Below are 13,889 nucleotides of genomic sequence, written 5' to 3' on the forward strand. Positions count from 1 at the left end.
TCACAATGGGCCCTGGGGACAAAGGGGGGTCCCCATGGTGTCACAATGGGCCCTGGGGACAAAGGGGGTGTCCCCATGGTGCCACAACGGGCCCTGGGAGCAAGGGGGTGGCCAGGATGTCACAATGGGTCTTGGGGAAAATGGGGGTGCCCAGGATGTCACAATGGACCCTGAGGACAAGCGGGGCTCTCCATGGTGTCACAATGGGCCCCAGTGACAAAGGGGGTCCCCTGAATGTCACAATAGGTCCTGGGGACAATGGGGGGTCCTGGGACGTCACAATGGGCCCTGGGGACAAGGAGGGATCCCCAGGATGTCACAATGGGCCCTGGAGACAAGGGGGGGTCCCCAGGATGTCACAATGGGCCCTGGGGACAAAGAGGGGTCCCCTGAATGTCACAATGGGCCCTGGGGACAAGGGGGTGCAGAGGATGTCACAATGGGCCCTGGGGACAATGGGGGGTCCTGGGATGTCACAATGGGCAATGGGGACAAGGAGGGATCCCCAGGATGTCACAATGGGCCCTGGGGACAATGGGGGGTCCTGGGACGTCACAATGGGCCCTGGGGACAAGGGGGATCCCCAGGATGTCACAATGGGCCCTGGGGACAAAGTAAGGTCCTGGGATGTCACAATGGGCCCTGGGGACAAGGGGGGATCCCCAGGATGTCACAATGGGCCCTGGGGACAATGGGGGGTCCTGGGACGTCACAATGGGCCCTGGGGACAAGGGGGGATCCCCAGGATGTCACAATGGGCCCTGGGGACAAAGTAAGGTCCTGGGATGTCACAATGGGCCCTGGGGACAAGGGGGGATCCCCAGGATGTCACAATGGGCCCTGGGGACAAAGAGCGTCCCCAGCATGTCACAATGGGCCCTGGGGACAATGGGGGGTCCTGTGACATCACAATGGGCCCTGGGGACAAGGGGGGGTCCCCTGAATGTCAAAATGGGCCCTGGGGACAAAGGGGGGTCCGCAGGATGTCACAGTGGGCACTGGGGACAAAGGGGGGGTCCCCAGGATGTCACAATGGGCCCTGGGGACAATGTGGGGTCCTGAGATTTCACAATGGGCCCCAGTGACAAAGGGGGTCCCCTGAATGTCACAATGGGTCCTGGGGACAATGGGGGGTCCTGGGACGTCACAATGGGCCCTGGGGACAAGGAGGGATTCCCAAAATGTCACAATGGGCCCTGGGGACAAGGGGTTGTCCCCAGGATGTCACAATGGGCCCTGCGGACAAGGGTGGTACCCACGGTGTCACAATGGGCACTGGGCACAAGGGGGGGTCCCTATAGTGTCACAATGGGTCCTGGGGACAAGTGGAGTCCCCTGAAAGTCACAATGGGCCCTTGGGACAATGTGGGGTCCTGGGATCTCACAATGGGCCCCAATGACAAACGGGGGCCCCTGAATGTCACAATGGGTCCTGGGGAAAATGGGGGGTCCTGGGACGTCACAATGGGCCCTGGGGACAAAGGGTGGTCGCCAGGATATCACAATGGGCTCTGGTGACAATGGGGTCCCCAGGATGTCACAATGGGCCCTGGGGACAACAGGCGGTCCTGGGATGTCACAATGGGCCCTGGGGACATAGAGTGTCCCCATGGTGCTACAATGGGCCCTGGGGTCAAAGAAGGGTCCTGGGATGTCACAATGGGCCCTGGGGACAAAGGGGGTGTCCCCATGGTGCCACAATGGGCCCCGGGAGCAAGGGGGTGGCCAGGATGTCACAATGGACCATGAGGACAAGCGGGGGTCTCCATGGTGTCACAATGGGCCCCAGTGACAAAGGGGGTCCCCTGAATGTCACAATAGGTCCTGGGGACAATGGGGGGTCCTGGGACGTCACAATGGGCCCTGGGGACAAGGAGGGATCCCCAGGATGTCACAATAGGCCCTGGGGACAATGGGGGGTCCTGGGACGTCACAATGGGCCCTGGGGACAAGGAGCGATCCCCAGGATGTCACAATGGGCCCTGGAGACAATGGGGGGTCCTGGGACGTCACAATGGGCCCTGGGGACAAGGGGGTGCCGAGGATGTCACAATGGGCCCTGGGGACAATGGAGGGTCCTGGGATGTCACAATGGGCCCTGGGGACAAGGGGGGGTCCCCAGGATGTCAAAATGGGCCTTGGGAACAAGCGGGTCCCCCAGATATCACAATGGGCCCTGGGGACAATGTAAGGTCCTGGGCTGTCACATTGGACCCTGAGGACAAGGAGGGTCCCCAGGATGTCACAATGGGCCCGGGGGACAAAGAGCGTCCCCAGCATGTCACAATGGGCCCTGGGGACAAAGGGGGTATCCACGGTATCAGAATGGGCCCTGGGGACAAGGGGGGTCCCCTAAATGTCACAATGGGCCCTGGAGACAATGGGGGGTCCTGTGACATCACAATGGGCCCTGGGGACAAGGAGGGATCCCCAGGATGTCACAATGGGCCCTGGGGACAATGGGGGGTCCTGGGCTGTCACAATGGACCCTGAGGACAAGGGGGGACCCCAGGATGTCACAATGAAGTCTTGGGACAAAGGGGGTCCCCAGGATGTCACAATGGGCCCTGGGGACAAGGGGGGTCCCCTGAATGTCACGATGGGCCCTGGGGACAATGGGGGGTCCTGGGATGTCACAATGAGCCCTGGGGACAAGGGGGGATCCCCATAGTGTCACAATGGACCCTGGGGACAAGGGGGTGCAGAGGATGTCACAATGGGCCCTGGGGACAATGGGGGGTCCTGGGACCTCACAATGGGCCCTGAGGACAATGGTGGGTCCCCTGAATGTCAAAATGGGCCCTGGGGACAAAGGGGGGTCCGCAGGATGTCACAATGGGCACTGGGGTAAAGGGGGGGTCCCCATTGTGTCACAATGGGCCCAAGTGACAAGGAGGGTCCCCACGGTGCCACGATGGGTCCTGGGGACAAGGGCGTCCCCCAGATGTCACAATGGGCCCTGGGGACAATGGGGTTGCCCAGGATGTCACAATGGGCCCTGGGGACAATGGGAGGCCCCAAGGTGTTCAGAACGAGCCCTGGGGACAAAGTGGAATCCTGGAATGTCACAATGGCCCCCAGTGACAAAGGGGTTCCCCATGGTGCCACAATGGGCCCTGGGGACAAAAGGGGTCCCCAGGATTTCACAATAGCACTGGGGACAAAGGGGGGTCATGGGATGTCACAATGGGCCCTGGGGACAAGGGAGATCCCCATGGTGTCAAAATAAGCCCTGGGGACAAAGTGGGGTCCTGGGATGTCACAATGGGCCCCAGTGACAAATGGGGTCCCCATGGTGCCACAATGGGCCGTGGGGACAAATGGGGTCTCCAGGATGTCACAATGAACCCTGGAGACAAAGGGTGGTCCTGGGACATTTCAATGGGCCCTGGGGACAAAGGGGGGACCCCAGGATGTCACAATGGGCCCTGGGGACAAAGGGGGGTCCCCATGGTGTCACAATGGGCCCTGGGGACAAGGGGGTCCCCCAGATATCGCAATGGGCCCTGGGGACAAAGTAAGGTCCTGGGCTGTCACAATGGACCCTGAGGACAAGGGGGGTCCCCCGGATGTCACAATGGGCCCTGGGGACAATGGGGGGGTCCTGGGATGTCACAATGGGCCCCAGTGACAAAGAGGGTCCTCATGGTGCCACAATGGGCCCTGAGGACAAAGGGGGTCCCCTGGATGTCACAATGGGCTCTGGGGACAAAGCGGGGTGTCGACTGTGTCAAAATGGGCCCTGGGAACAAAGGGCGTCCCCAGGATGTCACCATGGGCCCTGGGGACAATAGGGGGTCCTGGGATGTCACAATGAGCCCTGCGGACAAAGGTGGTACCCACGGTGTCACAATCGGCACTGGGCACAAGGGGGGGTCCCTATAGTGTCACAATGGGTCCTGGGGCCAAGTGGGGTCCCCTGAAAGTCACAATGGGCCCCAGTGACAAACGGGGGCCCCTGAATGTCACAATGGGCCCTGGGGACAATGGGGGGTCCTGAGACGTCACAATGGGCCCTGGGGACAAGGAGGGATCCCCAGGATGTCACAATGGGCCCTGGGGACAATGGCGGGTCCTGGGAAGTCACAATGGGCCCTGGGGACAAGGGGGGGTCCCCAGGATGTCACAATGGGCCCTGGGGACAAAGAGGGATCCCCTGGATGTCACAATGGGGCCTGGGGACAAAGAGCGTCCCCAGCATGTCACAATGGGCCCTGGGGACAATGGGGGGTCCTGGGACCTCACAATGGGCCCTGAGGAAAATGGTGGGTCCCCTGAATGTCACAATGGGCCCTGGGGACAAAGGGGGGTCCGCAGGATGTCACAATGGGCCCTGAGGACAATGGTGGGTCCCCTGAATGTCACAATGGGCCCTGGGGACAAGGAGGGATCCCCAGGATGTCACAATGGGCCCTGGGGACAAAGAGGGGTCCCCTGAATGTCAAAATGGGCCCTGGGGACAAGGGGGTGCCGAGGATGTCACAATGGGCACTGGGGACAAAGGGGGGCGTCCCCATGGTATCACAATGGGCCCAAGTGACAAGGAGGGTCCCCACGGTGCCACGATGGGTCCTGGGGACAAGGGCGTCCCCCAGATGTCACAATGGGCCCTGGGGACAATGGGGTTGCCCAGGATGTCACAATGGGCCCTGGGGACAATGGGAGTCCCCAAGGTGTCAGAACGAGCCCTGGGGACAAAGTAGAATCCTGGAATGTCACAATGGCCCCCAGTGACAAAGGGGTTCCCCATGGTGTCATAATGGGCCCTGGGGACAAAAGGGGTCCCCAGGATTTCACAATAGCACTGGGGACAAAGGGGGGTCATGGGATGTCACAATGGGCTCCAGTGACAAAGAGGGTCCTCATGGTGCCACAATGGGCCCTGGGGACAAAGGGGGTCCCCTGGATGTCACAATGGGCTCTGGGGACAAAGAGAGTCCCCAGCATGTCACAATGGGCCCTGGGGACAAAGGGGGGTCCCCTGAATGTCACAATCGGCCCTGGGGACAATGGGGGGTCCTGGGACGTCACAATGGGCACTGGGGACAAGGGGGTGCAGAGGATGTCACAATGGGCCCTGGGGACAATGTCGGGTCCTGGGACGTCACAATGGGCCCTGGGGACAAGGGGGGGTCCCCAGGATGTCACAAAGGGCCCTGGGGACAAAGAGGGGTCCCCTGAATATCACAATGGGCCCTGGGGACAAGGGGGTGCATTGGATGTGACAATGGGCCCTGGGGACAATGTCGGGTCCTGGGACGTCACAATGGGCCCTGGGGACAAGGGGGGGTCCCCAGGATGTCACAATGGGCCCTGAGGACAAAGAGGGGTCCCCTGAATGTCACAATGGGCCCTGGGGACAAGGGGGTGCAGTGGATGTCACAATGGGCCCTGGGGACAATGGGGGGTGTCCAGGATGTGAGAATGAGTCCTGAGGACAAGGGGGGGTCCCCATGGTGTCACAATAGGCCCTGGGGACAAAGTGGGGTCCAAGAATGTCACAATGGGCCCTGGGGTCAAAGGGGGGTCCTGGGATGTCACAATGGGCTCTGGGGACAAGGAGGGTCCCCAGGATGTCACAATGGACCCTGAGGACAAGCGGGGGTCTCCATGGTGTCACAATGGGCCCCAGTGACAAAGGGGGTCCCCTGAATGTCACAATAGGTCCTGGGGACAATGGGGGGTCCTGGGACGTCACAATGGGCCCTGGGGACAAGGAGGGATCCCCAGGATGTCACAATGGGCCCTGGGGACAAGGGGGGGTCCCCAGGATGTCACAATGGGCCCTGAGGACAAAGAGGGGTCCCCTGAATGTCACAATGGGCCCTGGGGACAAGGGGGTGCAGTGGATGTCACAATGGGCCCTGGGGACAATGGGGGGTGTCCAGGATGTGAGAATGAGTCCTGAGGACAAGGGGGGGTCCCCATGGTGTCACAATAGGCCCTGGGGACAAAGTGGGGTCCAAGAATGTCACAATGGGCCCTGGGGTCAAAGGGGGGTCCTGGGATGTCACAATGGGCTCTGGGGACAAGGAGGGTCCCCAGGATGTCACAATGGACCCTGAGGACAAGCGGGGGTCTCCATGGTGTCACAATGGGCCCCAGTGACAAAGGGGGTCCCCTGAATGTCACAATAGGTCCTGGGGACAATGGGGGGTCCTGGGACGTCACAATGGGCCCTGGGGACAAGGAGGGATCCCCAGGATGTCACAATGGGCCCTGGGGACAAAGAGGGGTCCCCTGAATGTCACAATGGGCCCTGGGGACAAGGGGGTGCCGAGGATGTCACAATGGGCCCTGGGGACAAAGGGGGGTCCGCAGAATGTCACAATGGGCACTGGGGACAAAGGGGGGCGTCCCCATGGTATCATAATGGGCCCAAGTGACAAGGAGGGTCCCCACGGTGCCACGATGGGTCCTGGGGACAAGGGCGTCCCCCAGATGTCACAATGGGCCCTGGGGACAATGGGGTTGCCCAGGATGTCACAATGGGCCCTGGGGACAATGGGAGTCCCCAAGGTGTCAGAACGAGCCCTGGGGTCAAAGTGGAATCCTGGAATGTCACAATGGCCCCCAGTGACAAAGGGGTTCCCCATGGTGCCACAATGGGCCCTGGGGACAAAAGGGGTCCCCAGGATTTCACAATAGCACTGGGGACAAAGGGGGGTCATGGGATGTCACAATGGGCCCTGGGGACAAGGGAGATCCCCATGGTGTCACAATGAGCCCTGGGGACAAAGTGGGATCCTGGGATGTCACAATGGGCTCTGGGGACAAGGAGGGTCCCCAGGATGTCACAATGGGCCCTGGGGAAAAAGGGGGATCCTGGGATGTCACAATGGGCTCCAGTGACAAAGAGGGTCCTCATGGTGCCACAATGGGCCCTGGGGACAGAGGGGGTCCCCTGGATGTCACAATGGGCTCTGGGGACAAGGAGGGTCCCCAGGATGTCACAATGGGCCCTGGGGACAAAGAGCGTCCCCAGTATGTCACAATGGGCCCTGGGGACAAAGGGGGTCCCCACGGTATCAGAATGGGCCCTGGGGACAAAGGGGGGTCCCCTGAATGTCACAATGGGCCCTGGGGACAATGGGGGGTCCTGGGACGTCACAATGGGCCCTGGGCACAAGGGGGGATCCCCAGGATGTCACAATGGGCCCTGGGGACAAAGAGGGGTCCCCTGAATGTCACAATGGGCCCTGGGGACAAGGGGGTGCAGAGGATGTCACAATGGGCCCTGGGGACAATGGGGCTCCTGGGACATCACAATGGGCCCTGAGGACAAGGAGGGATCCCCAGGATGTCACAATGGGCCCTGGGGACAAGGGGGTGCAGTGGATGTCACAATGGGCCCTGGGGACAATGGGGGGCGTCCAGGATGTCAGAATGAGTCCTGAGGAGAAGGGGGGGTCCCCATGGTGTCACAATGGGTCCCCAGTGACAAGGAGGGGTCCCCATGGTGTCACAATAGGCCCTGGGGACAAAGTGGGGTCCAAGAATGTCACAATGGGCCCTGGGGACAAAAGGGGTTGCCATGATGCCACAATGGGCCCTGGGGTCAAAGGGGGTCCCCATGGTGCTACAATGGGCCCTGGGGACAAAAGGGGCTCCTGGGATGTCACAATGGGCCCTGGGGACAAAGGGGTGGCCAGGATGTCACAATGGGTCCTGGGGAAAATGGGGGGTGCCCAGGATGTCACAATGGACCCTGAGGACAAGCGGGGGTCTCCATGGTGTCACAATGGGCCCCAGTGACAAAGGGGGTCCCCTGAATGTCACAATAGGTCCTGGGGACAATGGGGGGTCCTGGGACGTCACAATGGGCCCTGGGGACAAGGAGGGATCCCCAGGATGTCAGAATGGGCGCTGGGGACAAAGAGGGGTCCCCTGAATGTCAGAATGGGCCCTGGGGACAAGGGGGTGCAGAGGATGACACAATGGGCTCTGGGGACAATGGGGGGTCCTGGGACATCACAATGGGCCCTGGGGACAAGGAGGGATCCCCAGGATGTCACAATGGGCCCTGGGGACAATGGGGGGTCCTGGGACGTCACAATGGGCCCTGGGGACAAGGGGGGGTCCCCAGGATGTCACAATGGGCCCTGGGGACAAGGGGGTGCCGAGGATGTCACAATGGGCCCTGGGGACAATGGGGGGTCCTGGGATGTCACAATGGGCCCTGGGGACAAAGTAAGGTCCTGGGATGTCACAATGGGCCCTGGGGACAAGGGTGGGTCCCCAGGATGTCACAATGGGCCTTGGGAACAAGGGGGTCCCCCAGATATCACAATGGGCCCTGGGGACAATGTAAGGTCCTGGGCTGTCACAATGGACCCTGAGGACAAGGGGGGTCCCCAGGATGTCACAATGAAGTCTTGGGACAAAGGGGGTCCCCAGGATGTCACAATGGGGCCTGGGGACCAGGGGGGGTCCTGGGATGTCACAATGGGCCCCAGTGACAAAGGGGGTCCCTATGGTGCCACAATGGGCCCTGGGGTCAAAGGGGGTCCCCATGGTGCTACAATGGGCCCTGGGGACAAAGGGGGGTCCTGGGATGTCACAATGGGCCCTGGGGACAAAGGGGGTGTCCCCATGGTGCCACAACGGGCCCTGGGAGCAAGGGGGTGGCCAGGATGTCACAATGGGTCCTGGGGAAAATGGAGGGTGCCCAGGATGTCACAATGGGCCCTGGGGACAAAGGGGGTCCCCTGGATGTCACAATGGGCCCTGGGGACAAAGAGCGTCCCCAGCATGTCACAATGGGCCCTGGGGACAAAGGGGGGTCCCCTGAATGTCACAATCAGCCCTGGGGACAATCGGGGGTCCTGGGACGTCACAATGGGCCCTGGGGACAAGGGGGTGCAGAGGATGTCACAATGGGCCCTGGGGACAATGTCGGGTCCTGGGACATCACAATGGGCCCTGGGGACTAGGGGGGGTCCTGGGATGTCACAATGGGCCCTAGTGACAAAGGGGGTCCCTATGGTGCCACAATGGGCCCTGGGGACAAAGGGGGTCCCCTGGATGTCACAATGGGCTCTGGGGACAAGGAGGGTCCCCAGGATGTCACAATGGGCCCTGGGGACAAAGAGCGTCCCCAGCATGTCACAATGGGCCCTGGGGACAAAGGGGTTCCCTATGGTGCCACAATGGGCCCTGGGGACAAGGGGGTCCCCTGAATGTCACAATGGGCCCTGGGGACAATGGGGGGTCCTGGGATGTCACAATGAGCCCTGCAGACAAGGGTGGTACCCACGGTGTCACAATGGGCACTGGGCACAAGGGGGCGTCCCCATAGTGTCACAATGGGTCCTGGGGACAAGTGGGGTCCCCAGGATGTCACAATGGGCCCTGGGGACAATGTGGGGTCCTGGGATTTCAGAATGGGCCCCAGTGACAAAGGGGTTCCCCTGAATGTCACAATGGGTCCTGGGGACAATGGGGGGTCCTGGGACGTCACAATGGGCCCTGGGGACAAGGAGGGATACCCAGGATGTCACAATGGGCCCTGGGGACAAGGGGGTGTCCCCAGGATGTCACAATGGGCCCTGCGGACAAGGGTGGTACCCACGGTGTCACAATGGGCACTGGGCACAAGGGGGGGTCCCTATAGTGTCACAATGGGTCCTGGGGACAAGTGGGGTCCCCTGAAATTCACAATGGGCCCTGGGGACAATGTGGGGTCCTGGGATGTCACAATGGGCCCCAGTGACAAACGGGGGCCCCTGAATGTCACAATGGGCCCTGGGGACAATGGGGGGTCCTGGGACGTCACAATGGGCCCTGGGGACAAAGAGGCGTCCCCTGAATGTCACAATGGGCCCTGGGGACAATGGGGGTGCCGAGGATGTCACAATGGGCCCTGGGGACAATGGGGGTCCCCACGGTGCCACGATGGGTCCTGGGGACAAGGGCGTCCCCCTAGATGTCACAATGGGCCCTGGGGACAATGGGGGTGCCGAGTATGTCACAATGGGCCCTGGGGACAATGGGGGGTCCTGGGACCTCACAATGGGCCCTGAGGACAATGGTGGGTCCCCTGAATGTCAAAATGGGCCCTGGGGACAAAGGGGGGTCCGCAGGATGTCAGAATGGGCACTGGGGATAAAGGGGGGGTCCCCAAGGTGTCACAATGGGCCCAAGTGACAAGGAGGGTCCCCACGGTGCCACGATGGGTCCTGGGGACAAGGGCGTCCCCCAGATGTCACAATGGGCCCTGGGGACAATGGGGTTGCCCAGGATGTCACAATGGGCCCTGGGGACAATGGGAGTCCCCAAGGTGTCAGAACGAGCCCTGGGGACAAAGTGGAATCCTGGGATGTCACAATGACCCCCAGTGACAAAGGGGTTCCCCATGGTGCCACAATGGGCCCTGGGGACAAAAGGGGTCCCCAGGATTTCACAATAGCACTGGGGATAAAGGGGGGTCATGGGATGTCACAATGGGCCCTGGGGACAAGGGAGATCCCCATGGTGTCACAATAAGCCCTGGGGACAAAGTGGGGTCCTGGGATGTCACAATGGGCCCCAGTGACAAACGGGGTCTCCATGGTGCCACAATGGGCCGTGCGGACAAATGGGGTCCCCAGGATGTCACAATGAACCCTGGGGACAAAGGGTGGTCCTGGGACATTTCAACGGGCCCTCGGGACCAGGGTGGGTCCTGGGATGTCACAATGGGCCCCGGTGACAAAGAGGGTCCTCATGGTGCCACAATGGGCCCTGGGGACAAAGGGCGTCCCCAGGATGTCACCATGGGCCCTGGGGACAATAGGGGGTCCTGGGATGTCACAATGACCCCTGCGGACAAGGGGGGTACCCACGGTGTCACAATGGGCCCTGGACACAAGGGGGGGTCCGCATAGTGTCACAATGGGTCCTGGGGACAAGTGGGGTCCCCAGGATGTCACAATAGGTCCTGGGGACAATGTGGGGTCCCCTGAATGTCACAATGGGCCCTGGGGACAAAGGGGGGTCCGCAGGATGTCACAATGGGCACTGGGGACAAAGGGGGCGTCCCCAGGATGTCACCATGGGCCCTGGGGACAATAGGGGGTCCTGGGATGTCACAATGAGCCCTGCGGACAAGGGGGGTACCCACGGTGTCACAATGGGCCCTGGACACAAGGGGGGGTCCGCATAGTGTCACAATGGGTCCTGGGGACAAGTGGGGTCCCCAGGATGTCACAATAGGTCCTGGGGACAATGTGGGGTCCCCTGAATGTCACAATGGGCCCTGGGGACAATGTGGGGTCCTGGGATGTCACAATGGGCCCCCGTGACAAACGGGGGCCCCTGAATGTCACAATGGGCCCTGAGGACAATGGGGGGTCCTGGGACGTCACAATGGGTCCTGGGGACAAGGAGGGATCCCCAGGATGTCACAATGGGCCCTGGGGACAATGGCGGGTCCTGGGACGTCACAATGGGCCCTGGGGACAAGGGGGGGTCCCCAGGATGTCACAATGGGCCCTGGGGACAAAGAGGGGTCCCCTGAATGTCACAATGGGCCCTGGGCACAAGGGGGTGCCGAGGATGTCACAATGGGCCCTGGGGACAATGGAGGGTCCTGGGACCTCACAATGGGCCCTGAGGACAATGGTGGGTCCCCTGAATGTCACAATGGGCCCTGGGGACAAAGAGGGGTCCGCAGGATGTCACAATGGGCACTGGGGACAAAGGGGGGCGTCCCCATGGTGTCACAATGGGCTCAAGTGACAAGGAGGGTCCCCACGGTGCCACGATGGGTCCTGGGGACAAGGGCGTCCCCCAGATGTCACAATGGGCCCTGGGGACAATGGGGTTGCCCAGGATGTCACAATAGGCCCTGGGGACAATGGGAGTCCCCAAGGTGTCAGAACGAGCCCTGGGGACAAAGTGGAATCCTGGAATGTCACAATGGCCCCCAGTGACAAAGGGGTTCCCCATGGTGTCATAATGGGCCCTGGGGACAAAAGGGGTCCCCAGGATTTCACAATAGCACTGGGGACAAAGGGGGGTCCTGGGATGTCACAATGGGCTCTGGGGACAAGGAGGGTCCCCAGGATGTCACAGTGGGCCCTGGGGACAAAGGGGGTCCCCACGGTATCAGAATGGGCCCTGGGGACAAAGGGGGGTCCCCTGAATGTCACAATGGGCCCTGGGGACAATGGGGGGTCCTGGGACGTCACAATGGGCCCTGGGGACAAGGGGGGGTCCCTAGGATGTCACAATGGGCCCTGGGGACAAAGAGGGGTCCCCTGAATGTCACAATGGGCCCTGGGGACAAGGTAGTGCAGTGGATGTCACAATGGGCCCTGGGGTCAATGGGGGGTGTCCAGGATGTGAGAATGAGTCCTGAGGACAAGGGGGGGTCCCCATGGTGTCACAATAGGCCCTGGGGACAAAGTGGGGTCCAAGAATGTCACAATGGGCCCTGGGGACAAAAGGGGTTGCCATGGTGCCACAATGGGCCCTGGGGTCAAAGGGGGTCCCCATGGTGCTACAATGAACCCTGGGGACAAAGGGGGGTCCTGGGATGTCACAATGGGCCCTGGGGACAAAGGGGGTGTCCCCATGGTGCCACAACAGGCCCTGGGAGCAAGGGGATGGCCAGGATGTCACAATGGGTCCTGGGGAAAATGGGGGGTGCCCAGGATGTCACAATGGACCCTGAGGACAAGCGGGGGTCTCCATGGTGTCACAATGGGCCCCAGTGTCAAAGGCGATCCCCTGAATGTCACAATCGGTCCTGGGGACAATGGGGGGTCCTGGGACCTCACAATGGGCCCTGAGGACAATGGTGGGTCCCCTGAAGGTCACAATGGGCCCTGGGGACAAAGGGGGGTCCGCAGAATGTCACAATGGGCACTGGGGACAAAGGGGGGGTCCCCATAGTGTCACAATGGGCCCAAGTGACAAGGAGGGTCCCCACGGTGCCACGATGGGTCCTGGGGACAAGGGCGTCCCCCAGATGTCACAATGGGCCCTGGGGACAATGGGGTTGCCCAGGATGTCACAATGGGCCCTGGGGACAATGGGAGTCCCCAAGGTGTCAGAACGAGCCCTGGGGTCAAAGTGGAATCCTGGAATGTCACAATGGCCCCCAGTGACAAAGAGGTTGCCAATGGTGCCACAATGGGCCCTGGGGACAAAAGGGGTCCCCAGGATTTCACAATAGCACTGGGGACAAAGGGGGGTCATGGGATGTCACAATGGGCCCTGGGGACAAGGGAGATCCCCATGGTGTCACAATAAGCCCTGGGGACAAAGTGGGGTCCTGGGATGTCACAATGGGCTCTGGGGACAAGGAGGGTCCCCAGGATGTCACAATGGGCCCTGGGGACAAAGGGGGGTCCTGGGATGTCACAATGGGCTCCAGTGACAAAGAGGGTCCTCATGGTGCCACAATGGGCCCTGGGGACAAAGGGGGTCCCCTAGATGTCACAATGGGCTCTGGGGACAAGGAGGGTCCCCGGGATGTCACAATGGGCCCTGGGGACAAAGGGGGTCCCCACGGTATCAGAATGGGCCCTGGGGACAAAGGGGGGTCCCCTGAATGTCACAATGGGCCCTGGGGACAATGGGGGGTCCTGGGACGTCACAATGGGCCCTGGGGACAAGGGGGGGTCCCCAGGATGTCACAATGGGCCATGGGGAAAAAGAGGGGTCCCCTGAATGTCACAATGGGCCCTGGGGACAAGGGGGTGCAGAGGATGTCACAATGGGCCCTGGGGACAATGGGGGGTCCAGGGACATCACAATGGGCCCTGAGGATAAGGAGGGATCCCCAGGATGTCACAATGGGCCCTGGGGACAAAGAGGGGTCCCCTGAATGTCACAATGGGCCCTGGGGACAAGGGGGTGCAGAGGATGTCACAATGGGCCCTGGGGACAATGGGGGGTCCTGG

Source organism: Patagioenas fasciata, unplaced genomic scaffold (genome assembly GCF_037038585.1).
Source record: "Patagioenas fasciata isolate bPatFas1 unplaced genomic scaffold, bPatFas1.hap1 Unplaced_6, whole genome shotgun sequence".
In the NCBI taxonomy this organism is placed as follows: Eukaryota; Metazoa; Chordata; class Aves; order Columbiformes; family Columbidae; genus Patagioenas; species Patagioenas fasciata.